This window comes from Nerophis lumbriciformis, linkage group LG01, assembly GCF_033978685.3.
Source record: "Nerophis lumbriciformis linkage group LG01, RoL_Nlum_v2.1, whole genome shotgun sequence".
NCBI lineage: Eukaryota > Metazoa > Chordata > Actinopteri > Syngnathiformes > Syngnathidae > Nerophis > Nerophis lumbriciformis.
In genome coordinates, this window is record NC_084548.2 from 36,936,611 (window position 1) to 36,963,974 (window position 27,364).

Genomic DNA, 27,364 nt, shown 5'->3' on the forward strand with positions numbered 1-27,364 from the left:
GGAGGTTTTGGTCACATCTTACTGTGACATCCTCTGCTCCAACTAGTGATGGGAAGGCTCATAACCCCAATGTTGTTCTCGTAACCTGAAGCATATCAATTAGCAGAGAGACAGCTCATATCCTGAAAACCTCATGCACTAGAAAACACTTAATCTAAGGTACCACTTTATATACATTCGGTAAAATATTACATCTATTACACCGAAATCAGGTCAGACTAGAAGAGATTGAAAAGTATACACAACACAATATATTGATCAGAAAAGACATGTTTGATAGGATGAAGTGATTATGTCATAACACTTTGGATCTAATGAAGATCATAGACAATCCATGAAACCCAGTTCCTGCACCACTGCACACAAGGTGGAAACAACTGTGGAGTGTTTTGTTAATGTGCTTTGTGTTTTGAGGCAGAAAATATGTGACTGATGGGCATATGGTGAGCATGGTGGTGTGACACAGCTGACTGCCTCTGACATGACACACAGGACATGTCCTGGGGGAGACGAGTGGAGAGTCCCTCATTCCTTGCAGTCAATGTGTGTTGCCCTGTTTGTCTTGTTTCTTGTCTAAAAGAGCAGATTAGGCCCAAATGAGTCAGGATTACTCGTACTTCCGTACCCCTTTGCCTCTGCGCCTTTTGCACCCCACCTCTTTTTTTTTACCCCCTTGCATCCCACTGGCTCCAGTCTCCAGATGTGTTAATCAGTACTCCCTGTTAACACATGATTCACCCCATATGTCTTCTGCAGCACTCGGCCTCCACTTGGGAGCTGAGATTGGGACTCGAGGTGTGTGTTTGTTCACATGAGCGATTGCAACTTTGATGTTTTTTCTTCTATTCTCTCTCGATTCGTTTGTGCATGCACATGTGCATGTGTGTGTTGATAGTGTGCGCGTGCGTGTGTGTGTGAGTGCATGTGTGCTTGAAAATCCACCAGGCCTCCTCGGGCTTTCTCCAAAGGGCTGTTGCTGTCTGCTCAAATCAACCTCCTCTCCCCATGAGTGAGCACACTAATCCATTTGAGTATTTGAGTACGTTCCGTGTGTGTGTGTGTAGGTGTGTGTGTGTGCGTGCTTGCGCTTGTGCATGTGTATGTAAGCATGCTAATCCAGGGGAGGGCCCTGCCTAACACTCCATGAAAACACTCCATTCAACAGCAATTACAGGCAGGGGCTCTGGGCCCTGCACTACACTTCCACCGGGAGAGAGAGACAAAAGGAGGAGTAGACAAGGAAGATGAGAGGCGTCCAAAGGGACAGGGTGGGAGGGATGTTTGTGCATGAGGGACACATGTCTCTGTCAGACTGTGCAACTGTCCAAACCAACTTTTTTTCCCCGTAGATTTATTCCTTTTGACCCAATCCATCAGTTGGTGTGTTTAAAGAGAGAAAGAGTGGAATAGAGTCGTGGTTATGATCTAACAGTCTGAAGAAGCTTGTCTCTGTGGAACTTAACATCTTTCTTCCATTAGTGTCTGCTGAAAAAACAGGGTACATCCATGCCTCACTGTCTTGTTTTTTTTGTTGTGTTCATACAAACATCCTAGGCTGTGTTTGTCTCCTTTTTTTAGTAGCTGTTGCCCATGTAATACACAATGAACATTCATGTACAACACTTTACATACATGAAAACACAAGTACTGGGTAAAGCAACAACCACTAACATATTGCGTACTTGCTATGCTCGTTTTCAATCTGAGTATTGATAAAAAAAGAAGTCAATCACCATATTCTACCTGTAATTTTTACACTTCCTCCATTACACTGACATACAATACATCATCACCACCACAAGTAGTGTACAGGTTAAATTTAAAGTAACATTTTAGAATATTGTTCATTACAGAGGAGGTTCTCCGTCTACTAGAGATGCGCGGTTTGCGGACACAACCGCGGAATCCGCGGATTATCCGCGGATCGGGCGGTTGAAATAAAAAAAAATTAGATTTTATCCGCGGGTCGGGTCGGGCGGTTGAAATAAAAAAAAATTAGATTTTAAATAGATTCAGGCGGGTGGCAGTTAAACCAATTCGGAAATATATATACATAGTTAAATGTTGTTACCCACATACGAAAAACGAGCAGGCACCTGCTGCATATGCCACAACAGAAGAAGAAAAAAAAAAGAGATGGACACTTTTACGGAGCGGAGAAGGGACGCCTCGCCGGGGTCCGGGACCGAGGCCCTTCCCCCGAGAGGGCCCCACCGGGAGCCGTAGCTGAGGCGATCCGCGAGAAGGGCCCGACGCACGTCCAGGGTCACCACCGCGCCCACCGCACCGACACCCCGCCTCGTCCGCCTTCGCCGCGGCCGGCGTCACGCGCAGCAGGTAAGCAGCTTACCTGCCCGCCACCCCCGTGGCCGGGGGCTCGTAACAGGGGTCACTCCGCGCGCTCCGCCCGCGCAGCTTACCTGCCCGCCACCCCTGTTGCCGGGGGCGCATAACAGGGGTCACTCCGCGCGCAGTGCGCTCACGAAAGGGGTGGGGCTCACCCTGGTTGATATAGACAGCAGGACGGTGGCCATGGAAGTTGGAACCCGCTAAGGAGTGTGTAACAACCCACCTGCCGAATCAACTAGCCCTGAAAATGGATGGTGCTGGAGCGTCGGGCCCATACCCGGCCGTCGCCGGCAGCGAGACGCGCTTGGAGGTGCGCTCAGCGCGGCTCCCATATGATTGCGCACTGGTGTGCGTCTGGGCCGTGACAGCGTGGCACGCGAATGTCTGTGCTGCATTGGATCAGTCTCCTTTCTTTAACAGGCAAAAGCTTTATAACCTCACTAATGCCTTGCATCGTCGATATTACCGCGTGTGCGGTTCTGATTAAATGTTAGGTCGGGTGGATGGCGGATGGTTGACGACTTTCTGATGCGGTTGCGGATGAAATAATTGCCTATCCGCGTATCTCTACCGTCTACATACATGTTCTCTAAGTCTAAGCACTTTACATTGAGAAACCCATTATCTATATTAGACTTAGTCTTAGACAAACTTTAATGATCTACAAGGGAAATTGTTCCACACAGTAGCTCAGTTAAAAAGGATGGAAAGTGTAAGGATGGAAAGGACAATGCAGGAATAAAGTAGACTAAAAATGTACCGTAGTAGCAATATAATATACAACGTATATGTAATATTTTCATATTTTATATACAGTATATAATATATACTGATATATTATATTTTTATGTCATATAAACAATATATAACAATTACCATGTACAATATTACAGTATATGTAACAGCTGCAGCATAAAATAGAGAGTAGATCCAGCAGAAAATAGACATTATAAACAAAGAGAGGTAGCTAATACAGAAGCGGTCAGGTAATAGACAGATATCATCTGTTGCTGTACGGCGAGTGATTATACAGCTGGATGGAGTGCGGAATGAAGGGGTTCTTAAATCGAACACTGTGGGAACGAAACTGAAGGGGCCTGTTGGAGTATGAGCTCCGCTGCCCCTCAATTGTCTGGAGTGGGAGGGCAGGATTGTCCATGATGGCCAGCAGTTTGTCAAGTGTCCTCCTGTCCCTCACTGACACAAACACCTCCAACTGCGTGCCAATAGTTTGGTCGGCTTTCCGGATCAGTTTGTCAATCCGGTTTAAGCAGAGGTGGGTAGTAACGCGCTACATTTACTCCGTTACATCTACTTGAGTAACTTTTGGGATAAATTGTACTTCTAAGAGTAGTTTTAATGCAACTTACTTTTACTTTTACTTGAGTATATTTATAAAGAAGAAACGCTACTTTTACTCCGCTACTTTTATCTACATTCAGCTCGCTACTCGCTACTAATTTTTATCGATCTGTTAATGCACGCTTTGTTTGTTTTGGTCTGTCAGACAGACCTTCAAAGTGCCTGCGTTACTGGTGACGTTTCACTCCGTTCCACCAATAAAATGCAGTCACTAGTGACGTTTGACTCCGTTCCACCAATCAGATGCAGTCACTGGTGACGTTGGACCAATCAAACAGAGACAGGTGGTCACATGACCTGACTTAAACAAGTTGAACAACTTATTGGGGTGTTACCATTTAGTGGTCAATTGTACAGAATATGTACTGTACTGTGCAATCTACTAATAAAAGTTTCAATCAATCAATCAAAAGTGTGAAGGAAAAAAGACACTATTTTATTTCAAACGTACATCCCGTCAAAAGCCTAAAGACTGACTGCACAGTTCCTGTCTTCACAATAAAAGTGCCGCTCCATCGCGCCTGCACTTTCAAAACAAGAGTTTCCGAAAGCCAGCGCAAACAAGCTAGCAAGCTACGGAGTTTGCCGCCAATGTATTTCTTGTAAAGTGTATAAAAACGAATATGGAAGCTGGACAGATAAGATGCCAAAAACCAACCACTTTCATGTGGTATTAGACAGAAAGGAGGAACTTTTTTTCTCCTCCATTTGAAAACGTGGACGCTATCAGCACTACTGTCTGATTACAGTCAATGCAAGTCATCAGAATCAGGTAATACACCAACTTATATTCTTGTCTTCATGAAAGAAAGTAATCTATATGTGTTAAACATGCATGTATATTCATTAAAACACCTTTAACATGTAAACAAACACGGCAAAATAAATAAATATAAATTATATACTGTATATATATATGTGTGTGGGTATATATATATATATATATATATATATATATATATATATATATATATATATATATATATATATATATATATGTATATATATATATATATATATATATATATATATATATGTGTGTGTATATATATATATGTGTGTATGTATATATATATATATATATATATATGTATATGATATGTGTCTGTATGTTACTCATCAGTTACTCAGTACTTGAGTAGTTTTTTCACAACATACTTGTTGCTTTTACTCAAGTAAATATTTGGGTGACTACTCCTTACTTTTACTTGAGTAATAAATCTCTAAAGTAACAGTACTCTTACTTGAGTACAATTTCTGGCTACTCTACCCACCTCTGGGTTTAAGTCCCTTTTGCTGGTGCTGCTCCCCCAACAAACCACTGCAAAGTACAGGGCACTGGCCACAACAGACTGATAAAAGATCTCCAACAGCTTGCTGCACACATTAAAGGACCTAAGCTTCCTCAGGAAAATGAGTCTTCTCATGCCCTTCTTGTATACAGCTCTGCTGTTGTCCTTCCAGTCCAGTCTGTTGTTCAAGTGGACTCCCAGGTACTTGTACTGCCCCACTACTGCCACCTCCCGGCTCTGGATCTTGATGTGCTCCACAGGGGTCATTCTCTTCTTGAAGTCGATGACCAGCTCCTTGATCTTGTCCACATAAAGGAGCAGATGGTTCACCTGAGACCACTCCAAAAAGTCAGCGATCAGTGTCCTGTACTCCAATTCGTGTCCCTCTCTGATACACCCGACCACAGCAGAGTCATCAGAGTATTTCTGCAGGTGGCAAGACCTGGAACTATACCGGAAGTCTGAGGTGTACAGGGTGAACAGGAAAGCAGACAGGATGGTCCCCTGTGGAGCACCTACACCACTGACCACAGTATCCGACAGGGAGCTCCCCAGTCAGACAAGTAATCAGTGATCCTGGAGACAATGGAAGATCTGACACCCATCCTGAGCAACGGCTGAATGGTGTTAAAGGCACTGGAGAAATCAAAGAACATGATCCTCACAGTGCCTCTCCCACCATACAGGTGAAAGTGAGCACAATGCAGCAGGTAGATAACAGCATCGTCCACTCCTACATGGGGCTGATATGCAAACTGTAGAGGGTCCAGGGAAGGAGCCACCAGGGGTCTCAGCTGATTCAGCACAAGTCTCTCGAGGACCTTCATGTCATGAGACTTCAGGGCAACCGGTCTGAAGTCATTCAAGCCCGATGGGATGGGCTTACTGGGTACCGGCACTATGCAGGATGTTTTCCATAGCGCTGGTATCCGTTCTAACTTCAGACTCAGGTTGAAGATGAAGTGCAGGATGTCAGTTAGCTGAGCAGCACAAGTCTTCAGGACCCAGGGGTTGACTCGGTCAGGGCCTGCTGACTTGGCTGGGTTGACTCTCTCCAGCTGTCGTCTCGCATGTCCAGGTGTCAGACACACCGGGCTGGCTTTCTCAGTGGGGGTGGAAGTCGGGGCATAAGAAAGCTACATTAAAGCTACATTTACACCAGTGTGGGTGGCACTGGGAGAAAGGTGGAGAAGAGGTTTTGCCCAAGGACACAAGCACAGTGACTAGGATAGCTTAAACTGGATTCGAACCAGGAACCCTCTTTCTGGTCGGCCACACTACCGCCTTGGTACTGTATTGTAATCCATCACTCAATTTAATTCACTCACATTGTGCACAGAACCAATAAAAAGATTATGCAAGATAACTACAGTCATCCCTCGCTACAACACACTTCAAAGATCACGGCTTCCCTTTACCACAGATTTAAAAAAAATATAACAAAAATATATATGCATATTTTTAAGCACATTTAAAATGTTTTTGTAAGTGTTAAATTAAGTTTTATTTATATATTCAAAAGCATTTCTCTTAGTCACCGGTCAATTCAAAATAACATTTTGTATACTTGAACAAAAATAAAACAGAAATTCTCGTATTTGCTCAAACAAACCCGCTGCAAGGACATGACAGTGCTACTGGTCCCCTGTTCTCATATTGCCATGAATCAGCAAGGAAGGAGTCACTTTTGACAGCTTGCTTAAGTTGGACAAAAAAATTAGCTCTGTCATTAAATCTAACTTCTTTCAGCTAAGACTCCTTGCAAAAATAAAACAGTATATTCCACAGGCTGACTTTGAAAGAGCTATCCATGCATTTGTGACGTCACGCCTGGACAACTGTAATTATTTGTACGTAGGCCTGGACCAGGACTCTCTCCAGCGGCTGCAGCGCCTGCAGAACTCTGCTGCTCGTCTTTTAACTAAAACCAAACGACGTGAGCACATTACCCCTGTACGAGCTTCCCTTCATTGGCTCCCAGTTACTTTTAGACTTCATTTTAAAATGTTACTTCTTGGTTTTAAATGCCTACAACAAGAAGCCCCACCCTATTTTATTGAGCTGCTGCAGCCTTATTGTCCCAGCAGGACCCTGAAGTCCTCAGACCAGCTCCTCCTGGCTGTCTCAAAAACTAAGCTAAAAACGAGCGGAGACAGAGACTTCTCAGTGGCAAGGCCCAGACTATGGAACAACCTTCCATTACCTATCAGGTCCTCCCAGTCTCTGAGCCAATTTGAATCTAGGCTAAAAACATATTTTTTACTCCCTGGGGTTCAAATCCAGTTAGACAGGATATCTTGGTTGTTTTTATTTCTTGTTTTTGTCTTTTTTTATTTATTTATTACATTTGAGTATTTTAGGTGATCTTTACTGAACTTCTTTTAAGATATATTTTACTACTGTATTTTATTCATCCTTCCGTATTACAATGTAAATGTGATACTATGCCCCTTTTTATGTCTGTACAGCACTTTGGCCAACTGGGGTCGTTTTTTAAATGCGCTATAAAAATAAATGAACTGAACTGAATTATCTCCATATTAGTGAGACTTTAACACAAGCGTCATCAACAGACAACAGCGGGATGTAGCATCGGAGTTGGCGGGGCAATTCAGGCTAAAAAGACTAAACTATCAGCTGTCCAGCCAATGTGGAGATGAAGTATTTTGATGCACTTCATCTTTGACATAAATAACGCAACTTTGGCTTGAGCAATGTGGAATGACAACGGAGACATGCATGCAAAGCTAACAAGGAGTGCTGCAACATCACAGCTAATGATTGTAGCTGCGACTGTTAAGTTACCAATTTATGCTTCAGCACATGGGCTATGGCTATGAGTTGTTTTTCCCTTGGCCTCAGTCTGGACCCCATCTCCAGATGCCCAGATTTTTTTAGTTTTTTTTTCTCACAACACCCCCCAACTGCCATCTGCTGGTCACACTTATCATTATACTGGAGTACCAAATAAAATTGCTTTGAGGTCGGTCAGCACAACCAGAATTAATACAAACATTAGGCGCACCGGGTTTTAAGGCGCACATTACATTTTTGAGAAAATGAAAGGATTTTAAGTGTGCCTTATAGTCTGAAAAATCAAAATTAAAAAAACATTCAAATAAATGTACTTCTATTTGTGTCTAATGTAAACTGAATGTCTCCGTGAAGTGACCCGCGTGCACATAAAACATGACGTCAAACACAGCGTGTTTGCGGAAGTTACCAAGACACCAATTTGTTTACGTCTCGGTCTTGCCGCATTTATGGCAATTTGAAAGAATGTTTCTTAGCTAAATTATGTTGTGTAGGAGATTAAGAAGGAAGATTGTAAGAATTTTGGCTACAGTGTGGTGTCAGTGTGGTGACGTGAACAGCTTCAATCATACCATTTTTTAAATACATGTTTTTCGCGCCTGTCTATTTCGGCAAATAATAGGGGTATTTTTCACCTTTCAATGACTGACTGGCCGGATGAACGCAACCTGAGCATTCAATCTGTGATTGCATCGGAAACATATTGGATTTATGACTACATACAAGAGAGGCCTGGGTCGGCTTTAAAAAAAAAATGGAATTGTACTGTTCACACTGACAAAAATCAGATTCAAGTTACATGGGAATTGTGATACATGGAACATTCGTGTTTCCGTATAGTCATTTGACGCCCCAGGCAGTAGTCGACTTTGTGCGACCACAACACTCCCCCACCAATATATTTCAAAAGGTAAAGACAAATACATTTGCAACTCAACTATTGTAAGAAAAAATATAAGCTATTTAAATTATTAGCCTGAGAAAAAAATAACTAAAACTTCTAAATGTAATACTATTTACCATTGGTTGCTTGAAGCTACCATGAAAGCTGCAGACTAATCACATGGGGTTTTTTGTATATCACTGATCCCAACTTGTTCTGTAACTGAGAGAAACTATAATCATTTGATAAAGGGTAACCATATTTCGGAGACCAGTTTTTAGAGTGTTAGACCAGTTAGACAGAATGTTGACGTGTCACGTTATTATTGTGAAGGCCGGAAGAGCTGGGGCCTCATGTAACTAGAGTTGCATGGATTTCCTATTAATAATGGATGTATGTTCAAATTCAGAAAACTACATACGCAAGTAAAAGTTCAGATATAGTGAAGTGTTCGGACGCAAAAATCCAAGCACATTTCTTTTTTACTTCGAAATCGAATTGAAATTGACTGCAGACATGTGTGTGGCTTGGCACACCACAAACCCGCCCAAGCCAACCCCCCTTTTAAATATGCAAATCATATTGAAAATAGTCATATGGCAGAGCGCTGGAAGCTTTTGACCAATCAGGACTCAGTAGGAGGTGCTTGTGTCTTGTGTTTTCAGACAGAGAAGTGAGATTGAAAGCCAGCTCTCATTAGTTGTGTGCACGTGGACACAATTATGTGAGAAGCCGTTAGGGACATTATTCAGAATTACCTTCTACATACACTACTAAAATGCTCTTACATAATCAACTGAAATGTATTGTCTCACACACACTACTGAAATCCTCACACACACGACTTAAACACTCTTATACACACTACTGAAACGCTCTCACACAAACAACTGAATTGTTTTTCTCTTTCACACACTACTGAAACACTTTCAAAACTGATATTCTTCTCTCTCACACACACTACTTATTTTTTCTCTCTCATACACTACTGAAACACTCTCATACACACCACTGAAAACCTTTCACACACACTACTGAAATGTTTTTCTCTCATATACACTACTGTAAACCTTTCATACACACTACTGAAATGTGTTCCTCTCACACACACTACTGAAAACCTTTCATACACACTACTGAAATCTTTTTCTCTCATACACACTACTGAAAACCTTTCATACACACTACTAATTTTTTCCCCTCATGCACACTACTGAAATCCTCCCATACACACTACTGACATTTTTTTCTCTTTCATACACTCTACTGAAATCCTTTCATATACACTATTGAAACCTTTTCATACACACTACTGAAAATAAATTAAGTAGTGTGTGTGAGAGTTTTTCAACATTGTGTTTCAAAACATATGTTGAAAACATGAAATGTGGGCTAATACTTTACATATACTGTAATATGACTGTACGTGTTTTTCAGTCAGCACAGATTTGTGTCCTATGGCATTGTGTTGTGCATTACAAACACACACGTGTTTTGTGCTGCTGTAGAAGCAGGCTTATCTCTGGCCATAGTCAGCTTTTACGGCTAATACCGTAGCATGCCGATGTGTTAGTACGCTATAAAAATTGTTTCTCAGTGTTTGCTATTACAATAACAATGTCGCTACAGTTTGGTTGTTGTACAGGTTATGGAATGTAAATTAAGTATTGTTTATGGTTTTTGAATGCATTGATAAAGTGATATAGAGGTACAATCAATTGTTCACATTAGCTGCATTGCTAGCCACCAAGAGCAAGACGATTTTTTGAAAGCGGAAAAAAACAAAACACTTTTGTCTTCTTGTCTTTTGTGAACAAAGGACTGTGAACGATAGGCAGAAATAACAAAAAAAGATCAGTTCCCCTTTAAGAACAAATTAAATAAATGTGTATTAATTTAAATATAGTGCATCTTTATAAATGTTAACAAGTAACTACTCACCTGATCTAAAGACTTAAGTAGTACACTTCCTTAATACGTTTGCACACTGTGTTTCATTGTACATTAATTTGTATTTAAGTATTTTTTCATTTTTTTGAAATGTTTTATTAGTAGCTTGCGCCCCAGGCAGCTGCCTGTGTCGCCTGTCAGCCAAGCGGGTGTTCTTAAAATATGTTTCAGAAAATGAACAAGTGCTTTTTTAGTTGTTATTATTATTCATATATGAGCTTGTCAAAATAGTTATTGTTGACATTCATTCTGTCACCATACAGTATAGACAAACAAACAGCCATGCATTTTAGGGTAATCAAAGTTCATACCGTTTTTTGTTTTTTTTTGGTTTGTTTCCTGGTATGTAAAAGAAATTGTAAAAATAACCACAGTATGGAAATGTTTTTTCCCCTAATTGCTATGGTTATTTTGTCCGAGGGAAACCTTTAGCGTTGATGCGCATGAGTGAAACCAATTGGTCATTAATTAATAAGTGAAATATCTTATTTTCTCATGTGTATTTATAATTCCTTTTTAACTTCGATTAATCGAATACATTTTCAGTAAAATACTCGATTACTAAAATATTTGATAGCTACTTAAAAATCTTAAGAGACTTTCTGAACTTTCCTTCTAGTCTGAGATTGCACTTCATATGTTGTATTTTCTTCAATGAGCACCTGTTGCATGAAAGCTGTGTGTAAATACCATTCATCACAAATGCCATCCTTCTAACCGTTCACCACTTGATATCTTCATATATCTGTAAAGTGTTAATGACCCCCATTCCGCTTACGTTTGATGGTTGCCAGCAGACTGATTGTGAGAGAGAATTCGTTTTTGGCTTTGCCCAAACAGGAACTATGTGGATGCTGAGAATGGGGTTGTGTCATCAGACTATTTTTTTTCCCAATGCTTAGGCATTTGGCTTTATCTCTTATGTTATTATTCATTGCCCATTTAAGCGACTAGGAATGTGTGATTGCACTGTGCAAACTTGTTACGAGTTTTAATCCTGAAATAGCAAATGCAGATAAAAGGTCATGTGTAAAGTGCTGTTAAAGAGGGCAAATATGAATGATATGAAGCATAAAAGTGCCAAGTAGATTAGACTAGCAATAACACACGTGCTGTACAGAGGACTGAGCGTGTCTGCACAAAGTGCTAATGCATGAAACAAAGCTTTCTGCAAAACACTGAGTAGTGCTGCACGAATACACACAATCAACTGTTTTCATTAATGTGTGGTGGACAGACACGCAACTCTCCATGCATAACCAATACTGCTGCGAAGCTGTGGCGCCTTCAAATCATTGCCATAGGCCATAACCTTGAAAACTCCAGTTGAAAACATTTCCCCCCACTTCTTTATTGCTATTTATGTTGACAGCACCTTGGCTGCTCAGTGCGCTCCATCTATCAAAGCCTTGCTGCCTGTTTCAAAACTGCCTCAGTGGCTCTTAGAGAAACAAAAAACTGCCTTTAAACATGAATGAAATGCGATTGCTTTTGAACTCTTAGGTCCCTCGCAGTAGCGTAGCTTCCTCCCTCTGCAACCGTCATTTCTCCTCCCTCTTGTCGTTATTTGCCACCTTAAATTTTTAATGCCGGTTCCTGAATAGGTTTGTAACAAAGAATAGGTACAGTAAGTAGCATGAAATATTGATTTTGTACATTTCCTTATGAATTTTTATTGTTTGGTAGGGTTAAATCTTTCATATTTTCAGCGCTTGGGAGATTACCTGATGAATTCTTCTCTGTTTATTGTGTGTGAGCCGACGACTGGTGTTCCCAATTTAGGAGAATGAATAATGTAGCCGTTGTCCTGTGAATGTGAACATGTGGATCCACCTTTATCAACTGGCAAAGGCGCAAGTGTGTTTTTCCTCAACTGACAAAATGACACTGAGGTCTGTTGACAGCCAAAGAGGATATGGAGAACGTGTGTGTGTGTGTGCGTGTGTGTGTGTGTGTGTGATTGTGAATTTGATGCTTTGTACATCTGTGCTTGGGGCTAGCTGTGAAGCCATAATTAACACAATGCTACAATTAGCCATGCAGATAAGCGGCCACAGGCTCCCTTAAGACAAAGAGCCAGTTTGATGAGATGAACATTTAAATGATAAAACACATTTTCTCTTTTTATTGTGTGTGCTCGTCTGCTTAGACGAGGTCTCAGTGCAGTCTTTAGTTCATTCTCAAGCACCGTCTTACATCTGTCTTACTTCTTTTTACCCCTGCCAGGAGACACATTACTTCCCCATGGGCACTTTTGGTCACACCGAGCCAAATTGCGCTGCACGGATTTGGAGGTTTGTATTGCCTTCACTGCAGTGGTGCAACGTTCAACACACTTTCTTTGAATTGGAGGGTGGAAGCCTTTTTGATTAAAAATTCAAGATTTTGTCACCGCTTTTGTGATGCTCTTGGATGAAGATCACGCTGCTTCGGAGCAGCGACGTGTCGTGATGGAAAAGTATTTTTTTGTCGTGTTGGGATGACGACAGGAGCCAAACCAAAAGTAAACTAGCCAGCATCTTTGTATGGAAAAACGCTGTTGTGTCATAACCTCAATTACAAACAGCACTTTGGTGTCACTATAGCTCACAGACAAAACAAATGCAACAGCGCTCAAGAACATGTGCTGATATGTTGGAGGTGCACTGTAGTGGCCAACGTGTTTTGAGTGAATCTTTAGTTTGAATCGGATCAATGCATGTTTGGGAAAACCATTGGTGATCAATGTGAATGATTTAGTGCAGTAGCATCGCGACGCTATAGTGACAGGGCATGCTGGAAAAAAACAAATACTTAATGAATATTAAAAAGCATGGGAGGTCGATAGTGAGACAAGGCTGCAATGGTCCCCTCAGGTACAGTCAAAGATAGATTTTGCATGATTAAAAATAATGTCAGTTAGCCAAATTCTAAAATAATTAACCAAGTAAAAAAAAATGTGGGTAATATTTAATTTAAAAAAGTGAAATTGTTCTGTTGGCCATTACTGTAAGTATATCCAAACATCAGCCCACACATAGGCCACCCCACCTACAGCCTCTTATTGCTGACGCGCTGAATGGTGGGGTGGGGGTGTAGTAAATAAATGAATCGGCAGACAAAGCGTGTTTACAGTGCAAAGTGACCCCTCCTAATATCACCCAGACTCTCGCTTCACCCCCTACGGATGAACTTGAGGCCTGCCCAAGGGTATACTTGTATAATGACAAGCAAGTGCTCGTGTCTGTCACCCAATAAAATAATTGACTGAGTGAATAATATGCCAGCTATTAGGGAAGAAAACCGGAGTAATGTTACTTTGCAAGTGATGACCATGTGACGCTGCCACTATCGTGTTCTTATGTGGTAGGTCGAGACTGTGAGTGTGTGTGGTCCTTCTGGGGGTCCATTTGGAGAGAAGATTGGAGATGTGACTCACTGAGGAAAAATGGGTCAATGACGGCTTGTTTTACAATAGAAAACCCACCTGTAATTATACTGTTAAATGATTATCTGTAAGACTAAAACAAGTGTTGGTAGATGTGGGCAGTTTTTTGATACGGTTCCTTATTTAATTCATACATTTTCAAAATGACAAAAATATAAAAGCTTTGGGTAACACTTTAGTATGTGGAACATATTCACCATTAATTACTTGCTTATTAACATGTGGGGGACATATTCTAAGTAACAAATACTTAATTTAGAGTTATTTGGACACTAGGGGAACATATAAGGGTTAGGGTTAGGGTTACTAATAAGCAATAATTCGGAGGTTATTGTGGGAAAACACTTACCGTATTTTTCGGAGTATAAGTCGCACCGGAGTATAAGTCGCACCCGCCGAAAATGCATAATAAAGAAGGAAAAAAAACATATATAAGTCGCACTGGAGTATAAGTCGCATTTTTTGGGGAAATTTATTTGATAAAACCCAACACCAAGAATAGACATTTGAAAGGCAATTTAAAATAAATAAAGAATAGTGAACAACAGGCTGAATAAGTGTACGTTATATGACGCATAAATAACTAACTGAGAACGCACCTGGTATGTTAACGTAACATATTATGGTAAGAGTCATTCAAATAACTAAAACATATAAAACATGCTATACGTTTACCAAACAATCCGTCACTCCTAATCGCTAAATCCCATGGAATCTTATACGTCTAGTATCTTACGTGAATGAGCTAAATAATATTATTTGACATTTTACGGTAATGTGTTAATAATTTCACACAAGTCTCTCCTGAGTAAAAGTCGCACCCCCGGCCAAACTATGAAAAAAAACTGCGACTTATAGTCCGAAAAATACGGTAGTTAATGGCTTACTGGTTGTATAATAAGGCCATGCAGAATAAGGCATTAATAAGTACTTAATAATGACAAATTAAGAGCCAATATGTTACTAATTTGCATGCTAATAATGGTGAATATGTTCCCCACACTAAAGTGTTACCAAGCTTTGTTGCTGAGAACTGTGCTGGTTCAGTTTCCGTCCCCATTGTGCCTGAGAGTACGTTTATTCTTCACCGGACATCATCTTCGCTCACACATTCTCCCTTTTGACACATCAATGATGAGTTGATAAAGTTAGAGTTTGCACTGACCTTTGCCCTCTGAGGCTCAATACCCAGAGCTGTGAGTTTCAGGAGCTGATACTCTGGTGTTCTTCTTGTAATTCCTTCTGAAGCTCATACTCAGATGTTGTAATCCTTTTGTTTAGAAAAGCACTGTCATGTCATTGTGCGAGTATCTGGACCCCAGATTTCCACCTCCTATGCCTCATGATTACTGATGCAACTCCCCCAAGTTCTATAATTTGGGCTCATTGTGTCAAGGCTTCTGAATCCCAGAAGTAAACAGTCCTGCAGCTGTGCACAGCTGCTTTAAGTTTACCGGGGGGTTTTGGTATTAATTTGCCACAAATATGATTGATTTTCTCAAGACCATCATAAATGCTCTATGTCATCCACTGGCACACTCAAGCCTTCTCACTGACCTTTCACCAAAAACAACAAACATCGCAGATGTCACTACAAACACGCGTACATGACATTGATTCCTTGTGGCTTTTTCCAACCCAGCAGAGGAGTCCCGAAGACTCCCATGGGAGCAGAAGGGAGGACTTAAGGAGTTTGGAAAAGTAAACAAGGGAGTGAGAGGACTATGGTCAATGAATCGTCTGATTGTGACTCTTATTCTTTTTTCTCCTTTCAGCGATTAAGTTATTTTTTATTGCCACGCACATCCATACATTCAATTTGATCTTTGCATTCTACCCTCAAAATTGTACCGTCATGACTCGCTAACCAATTTTACATGAACTAGAACATAATCTATTTTTCGCATCTTTCACTTTTCCCCTAATACATTGCATATTTTCATACCATAGCTTGAAGTCAGAACTTAAATGGCCATTTCTAGGATATGGGACAGTCTTTAGTTAACAGTCTTAGATAAAGCACATGGATCCGTGAAGCAATCTAAACTTGTCTGGTTTGTGTCGTCTGTGTATGTGCGTGTGGGTGTGTGTGCGTGTGTGTGTGTGTGTGTGTGTGTGTGTGTGTGTGTGTGTATCTCAAAGGTCCAAGGCCGCCTGTGCGTGATGTGGCGATCAATGTAAGCCGTTCGCCTCGCCTGTAAGATGGAGGGTGCTGTCAGACCTGAATTAGATGTTAAATCTTTTGGACAAAATGTATTTTGTTCAGGATTTATCATGCTCTGTTTCCAGACCACTGATGTATGTAGCAGTGTGGGTGGCCGGATGTGTCAGCGTGGAAAAGTGCCGGTCTGATGTGGTGCAAGGGTTCACTCAAAATGTACAGCCTCAAGGTTAAAATGTGTCTCTCTGGGAAAACAAGAGCACTTAATGTTGTCGTCTTCTGTCCATACAATAAATGTAAACATTCCTTTCTTTTATGGTTGTCTTTTTCAGCCAAATGTTGGACGCACTTTTGTCAATCCTTTCAGGGTCTATCATTTTTTCTATGCATTTCCTCCATCCTAGGCAGCCTTCCAAGCTGCTCATGTTTCATAGATCTGTCTTTCTTCAAACTGTGCAGCTTAGACTTAAGGTATAACCCTATCATCTTCACTCTATAGTGGCCCAGGCTCTGCGCATTCTTCCTCTTTATCCATCACTTTTCACCCAATCACTCCAACTGCTGCTCTGTGTGCTCACGCTCCAGTATGTCTGTCTACTGATTGTGGCACTATGTGCTTGCTTTGGATTGTGCAATTTATCTGCTAACTCCAATACCAGCTACAGGTATATGCTGTCTTTCATGGACAGTAAACGCCTTCCCCTACATTTAGATGATATGTGATGTATCGTATTTTTCGGACTATAAGTCACAGTTTTTTTCATAGTTTGGCCGGGGGTGCGACTTATACTCAGGAGCGACTTATGTGTGAAACTATTAACACATTACCGTAAAATATCAAATAATATTATTTAGCTCATTCACGTAAGAGACTAGACATATAAGATTTCATCGGATTTAGCGATTAGGAGTGACAGAATGTTTGGTAAACGTATAGCATGTTCTATATGTAATAGTTATTTGAATGATTCTTACCATAATATGCTACGTTAACATACCAGGCACGTTCTCAGTTGGTTATTTATGCGTCATAAAACGTATACTTATTCAGCCTGTTGTTCACTATTCTTTATTTATTTTAAATTGCTTTTCAAATTTCTATTTTTGGTGTTGGGTTTTATCAAATAAATTTCCCCAAAACATGCGAATTATACTCCAGTGCGACGTATATATGTTTTTTTCCTTGTTTATTATGCATTTTCGGGCGGTGCGACTTATACTCCGGAGCGCCTTATACTCCTAAAAATACGGTAATAAATGGATTAGGTTCATATAGCGCGGAGGTCAGCAACCCGCGGCTTTAGACAGGGTGCTTAAAAACCTCGAAATGATTGGATTTTAATGTTGTGTTTTTAAAGTTTGAAAAATGCTTGAATTCTGGGTGAAGTGCTTGGAAATACTTGGAAATGTTCATCATATTTCTCGGCAGTCTGACTCAAAAGGCTTATTATAAAATGGGAAAAAATAAAATAAGTTCCTCAAAAATGAAATGATCTGTTGGGTTTGCACGAGCCCTTACATTAGGTTCTTTTCATGCCAAAGCCGTATATATGCCCCCAAAAGGACAGTGGTGCATCGGTCCATCTTGCCGGGAGGTTGTCGTTTTAATGAACATGATCTATGCATGAATTATGATACAAACAAACAAGTAAACAATAATATTTAATGTTATATCTTGTAAGGAATGATGTATACATGAATGATGATGATACAAACAAACAAGTAAACAACGTTTGCAAACACCAATGACATTGAATAGTCTACAGAAACACTGCTTAATTTTCTATGCCCCATTCAGTTAATGATAACTGCTGGTTCAATGTTAGGCTTAGGTTTTAGCAGATTTTCCGTATTTTTCTTCCAGACAGCATTTGGTGACCTCAAACAACAAGAATATGGATTGATTCACACTGGTTTTCACCTTTTGAAGGGTACTGGAAAAACTGGAAAATTGATATTTAAAGTCCTTAAAAAGTGCTTGAATTTGGCCATGGAAAAGGTGTACGAAGCCTGTCTAGAGCCACATGCGGCTCTATAGCGGCGCCCTGGTGGCTTTTTCAAAAATGTATGGAAATGGAAAAAAAAATGGCGTGAAAAATATGTATTTTTATAGGAGGATAAACACGACACAAACCTTCCTAATTGTTAGAAAGCCCACTGTTTAATATGTTTGGGTTTATGCTTCAATGATGAGAGTATTTGGCGAGCGTCGTTTTGTCCTACTAATTCCAGCGGCCCTTGAACTCACCGTTGTGTAGACTGTGACCCCGACGCTTCCACAGGAAGGCGTGTTTTATTTCATTCTGTCCACCAAACGTTTTATACTGTGCGTGAATGCACAACGGTGATCTTTGTTGATGTTATTGACTTGTTGGAGTGCTAATCAGGCATATTTGGTCATTGCATTACTGAAAGCTAATCCATGCTATCATGTTATTTAGGCTAGCTGTATGTACATAGTGCATCATTATGCCTCGTTTGTAGGTATATTTGAGCTCCTTTAATTTCCTTTGCTTATGTCCTCTGTGTATTTAATTTATATTTGCATGTCACATGACACATTATCTGTATGTAATATTGGCTGCATTTCTGATAGTTGTTAGTGTGCCATGTTGTTCTAGACCACAGCAAACATTACCCAGTTTGCAAAGATTGTAATATATCCATTGGAAGAAGACACACATCTATACCTTTGGCCATTATAAGACAGTCATTTCCAGGAGTTATCACACCTTCTGAGAAGTTTTACTAATGTTTTCCAATGTTGTAAAAATGTGTAGAATGAATATTACATTTCAAAATTTCTGTCAACAATGATTTGCGTCAACCTGCGACACATAGTCATTTTCATAGTAGGCTAATATAGCTAATATAGACTCTTACATCATGTGTTGCCATCATTATAACACTTATATACGTCTTTTAATGTTTTGCCGCTCCAGACCGATTACTTTTTTGTATCTGTGGTCTAATATGGCTCTTTCAACATTTTGGGTTGCCGACCCCTGATATAGCGCTTTTCAATATACCTAAAGCGCTTTACAGTAAAAAAACTATTATTCATTCATTCACACCACAGTTACACACTTGAGGTAGTAAGCCAGAGTAGCCCTGCGGTCAATTGACTTAAACATGTCTGCCAATTTGCGACAGAAGCCTTTCTGACCAACATCAAATGATTATTCACATTTACACACCAGTGTGGGCAGCACTGGAGACATGTTGAGTGAAGTATCTTGCCCAAGTATACCACAGCAGTGACCGGGAAGGACTAAGATGGGGTCGAACCATCAACCCTCAGGTTACTGGGTAACAAGCTGGACCTTTTTGCTTTGCATACATTAGAGTCCAGACCAGGGGTGGGCAATTAATTTTTACCGGGGGCCGCATGAGCAACCCCTGCACTGTTGGAGGGCCACACCGACAATATTTCAATTAAATTTTGCTCAATATTATTTTTGATATACCGTAAGATAAATAATAATAATATTAATAATAATAATAATAATTATTAATAATAATAATCATTTCATTTAACCTAACTTAACTTTATACAAAAGCAGATTGCTTTTGATGGTTTTATTTTCAACACTGTCTTACACAACACTTCCTGATGTATAATACAATACAAAAATGTCCATTTCTGCACAGGGTTAATTTCTGTCACTTTATCCTGCATTATCCAACATTTTTCCCCGTCAGATTTAGACAACCATCTGTTGTTAAAAATCGTTTTTAATAATATTTATTTTATATTGTTTTTTATGTTGGTTTTATATGTAATTATTTTTATTTTATTCAGTCATTGGTGGAGCTACGGATAATATTTGAATATTGTTTTTGATATTGTTGTGCAGCACTTTGGAAACATTTTGTTGTTTAAATGTGCTATATAAATAAAGAGGATTGGATTGGAATGTCACACCTGCCAGCTTGTCCCATTTCAGTCCTAACATGTCCAAACACGCATTTACCTATGTGAACAAGTCATTACCAGTAGTTGTCTCTTTAATTGACTGCATGGCTGCCAGTTCCTCCGTGATTTGAAAGTCTGTAGTTATCCCACGTAAGAAGATGAGCAGCTGGGCGGTGTCACATAAATTACAGCTCTCATCCAAAGGCAGCGAAAAACAGTCAACGTCTTCGGGCATTATCAGCGCAACAGAGTTCAATAAGCACTCCTTAATAAACTCTCCGTCAGAAAACGCCTTACTTTTTCTGGCGATTTTGTGAGAAATGACGAAACTTGACAGCTGCATCTCTGGGGGTGTGAAATTTGGCAACAAGTCCTTTTTGGGTTTGCAGTTTTACCATCAACGCATCAGCCTCCCTTGCACGCTCTTCATCAGACAAATTCCGGTATTTTTCCTCGTGCTTCGTCGTGTAGTGGCGATTCAAATTATATTCTTTAAACACAGCAACCTGTGTACCACAAATTAAGCACACGACTTTACCTTTAATTTCTGTAAAGAAATACTTGGCAGTCTATGTCTTGTTGAAAAAACGGTGTTGGAATAATTGTAAGTTATCACAAAAGAATTGTTGTATTATGAATGCTGTCTTTCGAGGCCTAACAAGAGGAAGAACGCTCGTGAAACGCCACTGTGATTTCAACACGGACAGATGGCAGGATCTGCTCAACTCCCAGAGGAACTCTCTTTGAAGTGTTAAACGAACTCTCTCTGAAGTATTTCACAAACTCTCTTCCAACTGTTTGGTGACCGAGGTCAACGTTATTTACGACCCGCTGCCCTCTTGAAGTCCCTGTGGTCAGGAGACGGGAGGGGTTATCCATTGTCCCCCAACACCTGCCCCAGCTGGATCCAGGAAGAGCCCAAGCCCGAGAAATCCTCTTCTTGGACTTCAAAGCGACCGAAAACAATGACTGTTTTAAATACCTCCCATTCCTGCTGTGACATATGTTGGTGCGTGAACATTGAACATCTGAATAAAGGAGTAGACGAAAACCTTCTTCGTCAGAGCGTGGTGCAGGATTGCACAGAGAGTGCAGTGGCCATGTCTCTCCTCAATATTGAGTCCAAATTGAATTCTGTCTCTGTTTGATTCCTTGCCTTTTGTCTTGTTTAATAGATGTCCTGTGTTTGAACGTGACACACGGCATTCGTCATCAACTTTTCTCTTTTTAGCGTCTCATCACTTGTCGCTGTGCACCTTCACTCACAGGTTACACACGGACATACGCCCATAAATAACACTTTTCAAAATAAAAGCAGCACAGTTGTATTGCACGCACGACATAGATGTTTTTTAAACTTTATTTTGTAATTTGTGATTGCCGCTGTTCACATCCACTCACACACGCGCATACGTCCACACGGAAGTAATACAAATAACGCTTTTCAAAACAAAAGCAGCACCGTTGTATTGCACACTCAACATAAATACTTTTTAAAATGTATTTTGTAATTTATGATTGGCCTCACGCGGGCCGGACAGGGACGCACAAAGAGCCGGATGTGGCCCGCGGGTCGCAAAATGCCCAGGTCTGGTCCAGACCATTAGTCTCTAACTCAATTTACCTGGGGACAGCTAGAGGTAGAGTTGAGGCGAAGATGGGCGGCACAAAGTATCCACTCCAGAATCATGTTTTAACCACGAGACTCAAATTGTTTTACCAGCCGCTGTAGTGACCCTGGGATATGTTAGGCCTGAAATCATCCATCCATTTTCTACCGATTGTCCCTGTCGGGGTCGTGATTATAAATGTAAAAAGTATGCAAACATTTCATTGTATGACGCTGTTGAGTTCCTCAGGAGATGGTCAGAGTCAATTCCGCTTGATTACAGGACTTTGCTCTTTGTGTTGCAACATGTGTGTTTGTTGTGCTGTGTTCACCGTTATTGTACTAGTGTTCATTTTTTTACCTTTTACTTTTTAGGGTGCACAGACCGCAATTACACTGAACTATGAAGTTAAGGTGAATGCCACAAAATATAGACCTGTGGTCTTAAATGGCCCGCGGGTTGCATGTGTGAAACACCTGTGTTTGACATAGCATCGATTATTAAATGTAACTGCATGGACATTCATTGGATAATAAATGAATTAAGCCCCAACCTTGATTGGCATTAATTGACATATTTAGTGTAGGCACCTCTAGTGTCAAAACAACACAATCACATCTGCTATAAGACATTTTTAGCTAGTATTGGAAATGTATGTTTACTATTGCCTAATATTAGAGCACTATTTAACATGATTGACACAGCTATGTTTATGCACAAGCGTTTTCTAATCACTCCCCCAGTCCCTCTATCCTTCTCTATCTCTCCAACCCGTCTCTCCATCGCAACACAATCAGTCAAAGCAGGCGGCAGCCCCAGTCTCGCTTCTGTTTGAGGTTCCTTTCATCGAGAAAGTTACTCTTTGATGCAGTCGTCAAAATGCTCACTGATGCCGGGTTCAGTTAGGTTTCGTCAAAGTATGAGGAATGTCTCCTGGACCTGCTTCATATGGGAAATTGACGAATAAGTTGGATTTAGATTGATATTTTGGCCTGTTCCAATACTTTTATTCAAACAGTCTATTCTCACTGCTCATAAGTAATTTGTTTCCGGTCCTGTTCCTGTTACTGTATAAGCATACAATATTGATAACACAGAGATTGATGTCGCTCGCCTCTAATTGCTTTGTCTTGCATTTCTTTGCAATATTCAAGTGAACTAAATATAAATATCATAGATGAAATCCTTGAATGAATCACTGTTTGAACCAAAACCTCTCGACATTACCAAAAATCACTTCATATTCTCTACTGCTCGCTAGTGTTACCATATCTGAGTTATTGTGTAGAAATATGGGGAAATAACTATAAAAGTACACTTCATTCATTAACGGTGTTACAAAAAAGATCAGTTAGAATAATGCATAATGTTGGATACAGAGAACATACAAACCCTTTATTTATTGATTCAAAAATACTGAAATTCCATGACATTGTGAATTTGCAAACAGCTAAAATTATACACAAAGCAAACTATGATCTGCTACCCAAGAATATACAACAATTCTTCTCAAAAAAAGAGGAGAAATATAATCTTAGAGAAAATTTTAATTTAAAACAAATGTATGCACAAACAACACTTAAGACCTTCAGTATATCAGTATGTGGAATTAAATTACGGAATGGATTAAGCAAAGCAATCAAACAATGTATTAGCATGATCCACTTCAAGAAACTGTTCAAACTTAAAGTGTTTACAAAGTACAAAGAAGAAGAACCATGATAAACATTCTGAATTTATTTCATCCATCCATCGGTTCATTTTCAAAATAATCTTACTCATCTCACCATATGAAATGTAACTTACTTCACCGAGTATTATTTATTTATTTATTTTTATTGTGATTACTTATGGAGTATTTTGTGAATAAATTGAGAGCAGGAAGTGAACAAAAGTTTTAGCAACTGTTATGTAAAGGAAAAGCGGTAGGATTAAATACGCTCTGCTTCATCCTACTCCTTTTCGAACATGTTGAATAGAGAAACTGGAAATTGTGATGTATCCTGTTGTATGCATGCATGTGTGATGGATCATGTTGTATGCTTGCATGTTCGAAATAAACTCAAACTCAACTCAACTCAACATATTGGAACAGCAAGAAGGTGTTCTAATCAGGTACTGCCCGTATGATGTTGTTTAGGGCCACAACCATTGGTGGGGTCACATGATCATGGCCTAAGCTTTTGTAAAGACTTGAATATTTTTTAATTTCATTTAAATCTGGCAGTTATAAAATATGACAACGTAAAAGTTAAGATACAATCAATTGTGCTTTCATAATTCAACGCTAATTTGAAACAAATTAAGAATGGGTAACACTACCTTCTCTCCCTTGCAAAACTGCAAAATGGTTAATTCCTTTCTGGTAGCAGCAACATTTCACTGTTCACTCAACACAGACATCACAATATCTTCAAAGCTCATGTTTATGCATTCCCACACAGCGCCAACATTTGGCAACCAGTATGAGGAGAAAGGTAAAAATAAGATAAAGCTATTTGTGGCAGCATCAGACAAAGTTATGATTAACTTTTACTTTTACGCATCGCACATAATTGTGGTGCATACAAGAAACCTTGAATGGAGGTAGAACGCTAATGCAATATTTTAGGAAACCTTTAGGCTCCCTAAAAAGCCTCCCCAATGACTCCACTGGTTGAAACGTTTGAGGAAAAAAATCATGAATGAAACAATTGCCGGTTTGGATGACGGTTCTGTAATTCACCATCCATCTATCCATCCATCTTCTTCCGCTTATCCGAGTTCGGGTCGCGGGGGCAGCAGCCTAAGCAGGGAAGCCCAGACTTTCCTCTCCCCAGCCACTTCGTCCAGCTCCTCCCGGGGGATCCCGAGTCCCAGGCCAGCCGGGAGACATAGTCTTCCCAACGTGTCCTGGGTCTTCCCCGTGGCCTCCTACCGGTTGGACGTACCCTCAACACCTCCCTAGGGAGGCGTTCGGGTGGCATCCTGACCAGATGCCCGAACCACCTCATCTGGCTCCTCTCGATGTGGAGGAGCAGCGGCTTTACTTTGAGCTCCCCCCGGATGGCAGAGCTTCTCACCCTATCTCTAAGGGAGAGCCCCGCCACCCGGCGGAGGAAACTCATTTCGGCCGCCTGTACCCGTGATCTTGTCCTTTCAGTCATAACCCAAAGCTCATGACCATAGGTGAGGTTGGGAACGTAGATCGACCGGTAAATTGAGAGCTTTGCCTTCCGGCTCAGCTCCTTCTTCACCACAACGGATCGATACAGCATCTGCATTACTGAAGACGCCGCACCGATCCGCCTGTCGATCTTACAATCCACTCTCCCCCCACTCGTGAACAAGACTCCTAGGTACTTGAACTCCTCCACTTGGGGCAGGGTCTCCTCCCCAACCCGGAGATGGCACTCCACCCTTTTCCGGGCGAGAACCATGGACTCGGACTTGGAGGTGCTGATTCTCATCCCAGTCGCTTCACACTCGGCTGCGAACCGATCCAGTGAGAGCTGAAGATCCTGGCCAGTCCTGTAATTCACCATGCTCAGCTAAAACCGTGTTAACGCCGAACACAAAACCTGGTTTCCTCCGCCGAGTGGCGGGGCTCTCCCTTAGAGATAGGGTGAGAAGCTCTGTCATTTGGGGGGAGCTCAAAGTAAAGCTGCTGCTCCTCCACATCGAGAGGAGCCAGATGAGGTGGTTCGGGCATCTGGTCAGGATGCCATCCGAACGCCTCCCTAGGAAGGTGTTTCGGGCATGTCCGACCGGTAGGAGGCCACGGGGAAGACCCAGGACACGCTGGGAAGACTATCTCGCCCGGCTGGCCTGGGAACGCCTCGGGATCCCCCGGGAGGAGCTGGACGAAGTGGCTGGAGAGAGGGAAGTCTGGGCTTCCCTGCTTAGGCTGCTGCCCCCGCGACCCGACCTCGGATAAGCGGAAGAAGATGGATGGATGGATGGATGGACAAAACCTGGTCATCGGTCACTCATTCGCCATCAACCCTGAGAACCGCGGGGAGCCGACAAAAGAATTTTCGAATGGGCCGTGTTGAAAACGCCTTTCGCATCCACCATATTTGCACCACAGGATCCATGATATAATGTGCAAACACTGCCATAATCGCTCGTCACATTTTTCTGCTGGCCCTGAGCTCCGTGCACATGGTAACTATATGGATGTGGCGGAGTTAAACAGGGAAGCATCACAGGCTCATCAAGAAGCTACACGGAAGCACTACAGTTAAAGTTAAAGTACCAATGATAGTCACACACACAATAGGTGTGGTGAAATTTGTCCTCTGCATTTGACCCATCCCCTTGTTCACCCCCTGGGAGGGGAGGGGAGCAGTGGGCAGCAGCAGTGCCGTTCCCGGGATTCATTTTTGGTGATTTAACCCCCGATTCCAACCCTTGATGCTGAGTGCCAAGCAGGGAGGTAATGTGTCCCATTTTTATAGTCTTTGGTATGACTTGTTTTATAGTCTTTGGTATGACTCGCCACAATATTTACAAGTATATGTCTTAAGGAGCGTTCGCACAATGCCGGTTTCTCAAGCCTTGTCTCAAAGATAGCGAAAACCTTTCTCAACATACAGTTGATACAAAGCAAAGGGTGGAAGACCCTACCATCTTTGGGGATAACTGGGGTACTGTTTTGGTGCCGTATTCAAAACATGTTGAGAAAGGTTTTCGCTATCTTTGAGACAAGGCTTGAGAAACCGGCATTGTGCGAACGCTCCTTAAGACATATACTTGTAAATATTGTGGCATGTCTGATCATGGACTGCACCATCTATTGTGCTTCCTGGTTATCACGTTGCAAAGACTGAAACATGCCTGAAACGCTGGGTACAATGATCGATCGATGGGAGTGTATATATGCAAGAGAGAACTGATTTACAGCCTTATAGTATATACATACATACAGTCGTGGTCAAAAGTTTACATACACTTGTGAAGAACATAATGTCATGGCTGTCTTGAGTTTCCAATAATTTCTACAATGTAATTGGAGCACATACTTGTTGGTCACAAAAAACATTCATGAATTTTGGTTCTTTTAATACATGCATAATCTGTTGAATCGCTTAAGCCGCTGAAATCCGAGTCTGAATCCGAGCTAATGTCGCTATAGCTTGCTGTTCTATGCGCCATGTTTGTTTGTGTTGGCATCACTATGTGACGTCACAGGAAAATGGACGGGTGTATATAACGATGGTTAAAATCAGGCACTTTAAAGCTTTTTTTAGGGATATTGCGTGATGGGTAAAATTTTGAAAAAAACTTCGAAAAATAAAATAAGCCACTGGGAACTGATTTTTAATGGTTTTAACCCTTCTGAAATTGTGATAATGTTCCCCTTTAAGATTTAGGTTTATATTTTACATTTAGCGCTCACATTTATATTTAGATTTAATATTTGGTTTTATATTTAACATTTAGGTTTAGAGTTAACATATAGGTTTAGATTTAAAATGTAGGTTTAGATTTAACATATAGATTGGTTGGCCCTGTGATGAGGTGGTGACTTGTCCAGGGTGTACTCCGCCTTCCGCCTGAATGCAGCTGAGATAGGCTCCAGCACCCCCCGCAACCCCAAAAGGGACAAGCGGTAGAAA